The sequence below is a fragment of the Sinocyclocheilus anshuiensis genome, unplaced genomic scaffold (assembly GCF_001515605.1).
Source record: "Sinocyclocheilus anshuiensis isolate Anshui unplaced genomic scaffold, SAMN03320099.WGS_v1.1 scaffold2408, whole genome shotgun sequence".
Taxonomy (NCBI): domain Eukaryota; kingdom Metazoa; phylum Chordata; class Actinopteri; order Cypriniformes; family Cyprinidae; genus Sinocyclocheilus; species Sinocyclocheilus anshuiensis.
This window is the reverse complement of record NW_015542492.1, coordinates 30,196-37,808: the sequence shown is the minus strand read 5'-3', so window position 1 is coordinate 37,808 and position 7,613 is coordinate 30,196. Positions and strand designations below refer to the sequence as shown.

The window sequence follows — 7,613 nt, the reverse complement described above, 5'->3', positions numbered from 1 at the left end:
GCCAGAATCCCCGCCACACACACACACACACACACACACACACACACACACACACACACAAGCCAGAAAGCTGTTCTTTTTAGAGTCTTAACGCCCTTATCAGCACACATCACTCACAGAGACTGTTTGAGAAGTCTTCAAAAAGTGATGTTTGATCGAAGGCAGAGAAAGACAGAGGTTCCTTCTGCCTCCAGGTTAAGACTTGATGAATGAACCTTGCTGAACCAATTGTGCTATGTGCATTTGCTAATAAACTAAAGAACTGGAACTTGTTATTGTTATACTAATGAGAGACTTCTTGGAAATGCTTGGTTTCTGAGCTTATTGCTCAGTAAAATTCAAGAGCATGCGGTATTAACTGAAGACATATTTCCGATACTAAGGTAAAGGCATGTTTTCCCTGTGTTTTAACAACACAAAAATGCTATAAATGTCCTTTTCACTAAGTTGAGCTAAATCCTACTCTGGCTGTAGCACAAATATTCAAGCGCTTACCTTCTCTTCCATCCTGTTGAGTCTGGAGCCAATAGTGTTTATGCCTTTGTCTTTTATGCGCTCTAAAGGAGACAAGAATGGTGCCAAGAAAAACATAATAAACACCCTGCATAACCACGAATGTGCACTAAGACTACAAGACAACAATAAACAGCAACATTAAGAACAACGAAGGGGTCAGACTGTAGCAAAACATGGTGTGGGGTCGAGGAATGTGAGAGCAGAGAGTGTAAAGAATGACCTAGCTTTACCTGAACTTGTCTGGAAGAAAGACAGCTTCCCTAAGGACTGATCCAGTCTGTCAGGGCCAAGTGTGCGGCATGTGAAATGTTCATGTGCAGAAATGGCAGATGAAATGTGAGAGGAATAGTGACAGGGATGAATGTACTCTTAACTTCCCAGCTTTGTTTACCCAAAGGTCATGAAACTGTCATTTATATTGCTCTTATACCTCTAAAATGTCATCCATGTATAGCCATGTTAAAGTAAACACTTTTCTCAACACACACTTAACTGCTGCTAAGTGATATAAAGTGAGTCCTTATCCCACCTTCTCTGTAGCTCCTTGATGCGCACCATGAGGTTGAGATGACCCTGCGAATACTGCTCAATGACGTCCCTCACATCGTACGGCTTACGTGCTTGCTGCGAAAACACACATACATATAAAAAACCAGCCAATATAATATAATATTTTAATTCTAACAAAACAGTAATATTTAATAAAATAATTGATGTATATTTAATACACACACACACACACACACACATACACACACACACACACACAATATATGTATATATATGACACATTTAAAATATATACAAAGTCATTTGTCAGGATTATTTAATGAATAGTATGTTAAAAAAACAGTATTTATTATTTACGTCTTTACGGTCACCTTTTTGATCAATTTAACGCATCCTTGCTGAATAAAAAAAAAAAAAAAAAATCTTACTGACCCCAAACTTTTGAATGGTAGTGTACAAAAATTAAAAGGAAATACTGTTTATGTGCATGGGACCTATATTTATATTTAACTTACATATTTATATTTAACATACATTTTTATAGTATATTAAGCTTTTATGATTTTTATAATATTTTTTATCATTCTCACTCTGTGAACTCATATTAACCGAGAGAATGCATTTGTGCTTTTCATAATTAAAATGGTCACAATGCAGGACTATTTAAGTGAAATAAAATAAATAAATAAATACATACATAAAAAATGTGACCAGTCACAGCATGTAGAATGTACATTTTTTCCTTATACACTTCTACACCTTTAACATAAAATCTGGGTATGATCTTGCCTAGGGCCACACAAACCCACTGGTTGGCCCTGTATATGACTGAACCTTTAGATGAATAAAGTCTGAAAGAATCAAATCATCATAAGGGTGAACTCTCTTTAATTGATACAACCAGCCCAAAATCAAACAAGCCCAAAGGGGTAATATTTCCTCTTGATTGTCACCTTTGAGGAAAACGATTCACATCTGCAGACACCAAACGTACATCCTGATCAAATGCGTAATCATTGATTTTAGGGCATATCGAGCACAGGTGATGATGCTTATGGCTATTTCAATTTATTTGAGCTTCCTGACTAACACAGAAACGATGTGTGAAGCTTCACGTTTGCTACAGAACATAAGCCCATGTTTGATTAGCGTCAGTGAAATAACCAAACGTTCACACACCTCCGGCACAAATGAACCAATTCAGGAGAAGCTAGAGCTGTTCAAAGGAGGGTAAACATTGTCATGACATCAGACACAGCAAATCTAGCCAGCAGCATCTGACAGACACTCCAAAGTGTGTGTTCTGTGTCACAAGAGTGTGTGAGAGGAGGGGAGAAGGACTTGGGGAAAATAAGGGGATTAAGAGATGACTGAGGCAAGTGGGTCAAATGAAAGGATGGCGAGAGGATGGGAGGGCAAAGAGAGAAGACAAACAAAGTGCAGTAACGAGTTATCAAGTGTGGCATAACTGCATAAAGGAGGAGAAAGTGTGCAGGATAGCTATTAAGGTAATCCTCTGACATTAACCTGTATTTTTGAGGACTCAGGCAGAGCATCTGCTGTTACTGAGTCCCAACTCAAGATCTTCCCTTCCATACGTTTCAAAAAAGACACCTTATTCACTACTTACACTGAAATTCATTAAAGGAATGCTAATTACTGGAAGCATGTGAATTTAAAAGCCACTGAAGTTTCTTTATCATCAAATATAAAATCGCATAATACACCACAACCAAGAGAAGCAAATCGTATTTCTGCTCATATTAGCACTGTAATGTCATGCTAACTCTGTAACATCATGCTAACTTAATTAGATTTTGGTTGTGCTTTCAAACAGAAAAAGAAAATCTTACCTGGAACTTCTTTTTGGCCACAAAGTAGAACATCCTCTGGATCACACGAATGGCTGCTCGATGGGAATCCCGCAACCTGTGTGTTTATGTGTCATGATTAGTATTAGAGAGATAGTTAAAACCCATTCTTACAGGGATAGTTCACCCAAAAATGAAAATTCTGTCATCATTTACTCACCCTCATGTCATTTCAAACATGTATGACTTTCTTTTTCCACTGTGCAACACAAAGGTCATTTGAAAAATGGCTGTTTTTTGACCTTACAATGAGAGTCAATGATGTTTTGGACCCCACTGTCTTTCATTGTGTGGGCAAAGACATTCTTCAAAATATTCTCTTTTGTGTTCCACAGAAGAAATAAAGTCATACAGGTTTGGAACGACATGAGGGCTCATTTTTGGATGAATTATCCCTTTTAGTGCTAAGATTATCAAAGAATTTTAACATTTTAGGAAATTATAACTACATTTTTTATGTAGATGTTTTTGTCTGTGGTCATAAATGTGGTATCTGATATTATGGTTGCATATGCCACCCTTAACTAACTTAGAACAATTAATTCCCTTTCACATTTTCAATATCATTTGCAAAACAATCCTATCAGTCTCCGGCAGGCCCTTCAGGTGCAGCCCAAAGCCTCTACGGATGCTATTTATGTGGACAGGACTTTTGCAAGTGGCCATTGAGCACAAGGATCACGACCAGGACACAGTGTCCAAGAGAAAATACAAGGCTCTCTCTGCTTTTCAAAGGTTTTAAAAACCACAGCACTGAGATTTGGTGGGGGGAGGGGACTGACTCCCAGGAGACCCAAGGTTATCTAGGGGAATGGGATATTGTCTCAAAGAAAGACGAAGTATGAGAGGTACACTTTCCCTTGCACGTCAGCTCCCACGTGGCAGTCTACATGTGAAACGTGCCTGTAACATGTTAGCATGCCAAGGCTTGTGTCTGTTGCATGTCACTCTGAAAAAAGATGGAGCGCACTCTCACAAGTTCCTTGAAAATGCATTAGCAGTAGACTGGCTGCAGGCTATCAAGCCTCATTGACTTAATGGACATAGCTGGCTGACAGTTTCTGGTTTCTCCCTGGCTGCGGGCTACAGGGAAATGAGGGATAAGGCATATGCCATGCTCCAGAGTCCAGGCAACTGCCAATTTACTGCTCTTTGGTGCCATACTCTAGACTTCAACCAGCATCCCTCTGGGTTATATTGCCAGTGGTTAAATAGCAAGCCTTCATAGCTTTGAGCAATGCAAATGTCTGTTAAGTTATCATTAAAAGTGGAGGAAAGGAGGTAATGTAAAATTTCGGATAACAAAATCTGATACTATTTTGCATACTTAGTATAACTTAGTTTAGGATTTATTTCCATGCATATATAAATGCTTGGAAACAGCTATAGCACATTATAATTATGATAAATTTAAGTAATCAAAACTAGCACCAAAAATAATAGTTTGGAATTATGCTGTAAATAACAAGGCTTTGATTTAACAATTGTATATTATTGACTCTTCACTTGTTTACTGCTTTTTTCTTCACTCTCCAGTCCAACTTATCCATCTTAAAAATAAATCAATAAAATTAAAATTGTAATTTTGTAAAGAAATTAGTGTTGGCACAACATATTTGATCTATTTTCAAGCATATATATATTGAAATATTACATTTAAATATAACAACCCTAAAAGGTCTTTGAGACCATGAGAAACATTCAGTCAGGTATGTGGAAACTTTTATACATAGGCTTGCACTACCCATTAAAAGGTTGGTTGATAATTTTATTTATTCATTTATTTATTTATAATGTTTTTGAAAGAAGTCTCATGCTCTTATTTATTTATGAAAAAACATTGTGAAATTATTATTACAATATATTATTATTACAATTTATAACCCTAACCCTAACTGTTTTATAATATAATATAATATAATATAATATAATATAATATTAAAAAATATATATTTCTGTGATGGCAAAGTTGAATTTTCAGCAGCAATTAATTCCAGTCGTCTGTGTCACGTGATCCTTCAGAAATCATTCTAATGTGCTGATTTGCAGCAAAAAAAAAAACATTAATGAATAGAAAGCTCAAAATAAACAGTCTTTACTGTCACTTTTGATCAATTTAATGCATCCTTGCGGAATAAAAGTGATAAAAAATAACTAATAAAAAAGTACTGACACCAAACTTTTTAACAGTAGTGTGTAAAGTCATATTTATATACATATAAAAGGAAATGCCTTAAGAAATAACTTCTATTTAGGTTTACATCATGTCAAGTGCTGAACGACTCTTGCAATAAAATGTATATTGGTCAATGTAATATGCATCTCAGAGATCAATATGGTAGGAAGATCACGTTTTGGTGGAACATTATTTGAAACTACAGAATCCAAATTGATAAGCTCAAGTTGGAGTCTGCCAGCAGTCTGCACAGAGTTCAGGAATCATACCTCCCTGGCTGTTTGTCATTCCAATGGAGCATGCAAAGACGAGAGAGAGAGAGAGAGATGGGGGACACTAGAGATAGAACATGGGAACCACCCCATCTGTCCCTGAGGCAGTGCCACTTCCTCTCTCCAGTCATGGTTACCAGCATAGCAACGCTGGTCTCATGACCCCAGCAGGGTCACCATCTGCCTCTAGTGCTGGCACAAAGCCTGGCTAATGGCAAACACTGGTGGAGACGTACGCAAAGGGAGAAAGACTCCCACTGGGACAGAGACGGAGAGAAAGAAAGAAAAAGATGGAGAGAGACAGACAAACAGACAGATAGGGAGAGAAAGAGAAAAGGAGGTGATCATATGAGGTCTTCTTTCTGCCAAAGGCAGGCTGCAAATCTCTTCCGTTCCCAATCTTTTTTTGTTGAGCCTGCTAAACAATAGCAGCCAGATGTGAAAGAAACTGCATATCCACTGGAGGGCCACCAATGACCCAAACACGCAGAGGAGTTTGTCTAGACAGCATCCACGGTGCATTGTGTACCTTAACGTACTGACATTGTGATGATTACAAAACAATAATCCCACAACAAGCAAGTCATAATCAATGCTTCCTGTGAGAAAAACACCAAAAGGAATAGTTCACTAAAAAATTGAAAATTCTGTCACCATTGGCTCATTTCGCTCCAATCCTGTATGACTTACTTGACGCCTTTATGCATAATGCATTATAAAGGTATTCATAATATATGTTGTAATGCATTATATTTTTTTCATAAATATTTGTAACCAAAGTAAATGCATTACATTATTTGCGGATTCCTTGTTGAAATTGAACATCTGAAATTGGTTGTCATGTTTTAATGCATTGTACTTTTTAAAGTACAATGAAGTATTGTAAAGCACTATAACTGGTTACAATTATTCATGAGATCATACAATGTATAAAGTAAATTACAAGGCATAATTATTTTTTTTTATACTTTTATAATGCATTATATATAAAGGCTTCAAGTAAAGTGTTATCATATTTCTTTTTGCTGTGGAACACAAAAGAATAATTTGGAAAAAATATTTTGACTGTTTTTGTCCATACAATAAAAATTGAGGTCCAGTGAAAGTTTTTTTTTTTTTTTTTTTTTCCAGAATTTTGACGCTTTTCTCACAATTCTGAGTTTATATCTACTCACAATAACTCACAATTTTTTTTTCTTGCAATTCAGAGGAAAATAGTCATAATTTTGAGACAAAGTGAGAAATAAATTGCAAGATATAGACGTGCAATTCTGAGAGAGAGAGAAAAAAAGTAAACTTGCAATTGCGAGTTATAAATCTTTATTTTTAAATCACGTAGCAGAAACAGGCTTCCATAGACATGAGGTTGACAGAATTTTCATTTTTGGATGAACTTTAGGCATTGGTTTTACATGTTAATGCACAGATCACAAATAAAATCTATTATGAACCAAAAATCAACCTTTTTTTTTTTTTACAGTTTTTAATGGTCAAAAGACAAGCCAATCAAAAGCTGCCATATATTTTATAGGCAAGCTGAAGATCTTAGTTTGCGTTCTTGTTCATGTAAATAACAAGTGATGTCATACTTGTGACAAAGGCTGTCATAATTGCACCAAATAAAGATCAAAGAAGTGCATGATGGGACAGGAAATAAACACGCCATTAGTACCATCAACACTTCAGGCCTCAAACTCCCCACCTCCAATTAACTCTAACGGGGTGTGTTCAACAACATTTGGTCTGAGGAGGTGATCTCTTGGTCTCTATATGCAGTGTTGAACATCCAGACATTGCATCTAACCCTCATTAGTAGCGAGCAGATGAGAGAACACCTGAACCAAGGTCAGTGACCGCTCCTTAGGGCAACGTGCAGCATCTTTTGTGCTAAACTTATTGGATTTTGGGGAAGGAGAGCAAGAATTCAGATGGGAAGGAGATACTTAAGAGAGATGAGGACATATTACTGACTAAATTAGGTCTTATATGAACTGGAAAAAGAAAATGAATAAATAAATAAAATCTGCAAGGGTGATAGAAATTTAGTGGCATTTTATTTAGATTTTGTGTTTAAGGTAGGAAAATGAGCTTGTTATTTGACCTCCCTCTGCTAATCTGAGTGTAATCAAATGTAGATAAACAGGAAACATAACAATCACCAGCCTTCACTCTAATCTTATCATTGGAAAGCATCCATGTACACACACACACACACACACACACACACACACACACACACACACACACACACACACACACACACACTCT

General features: G+C 36.5%; 1 pseudogene; it reads right to left on the bottom strand.

The window, feature by feature from the left end:
- Positions 1-7,613, bottom strand: part of LOC107694084 (potassium voltage-gated channel subfamily KQT member 1-like) — a 24,103-nt pseudogene that overhangs the window by 3,153 nt on the left and 13,337 nt on the right.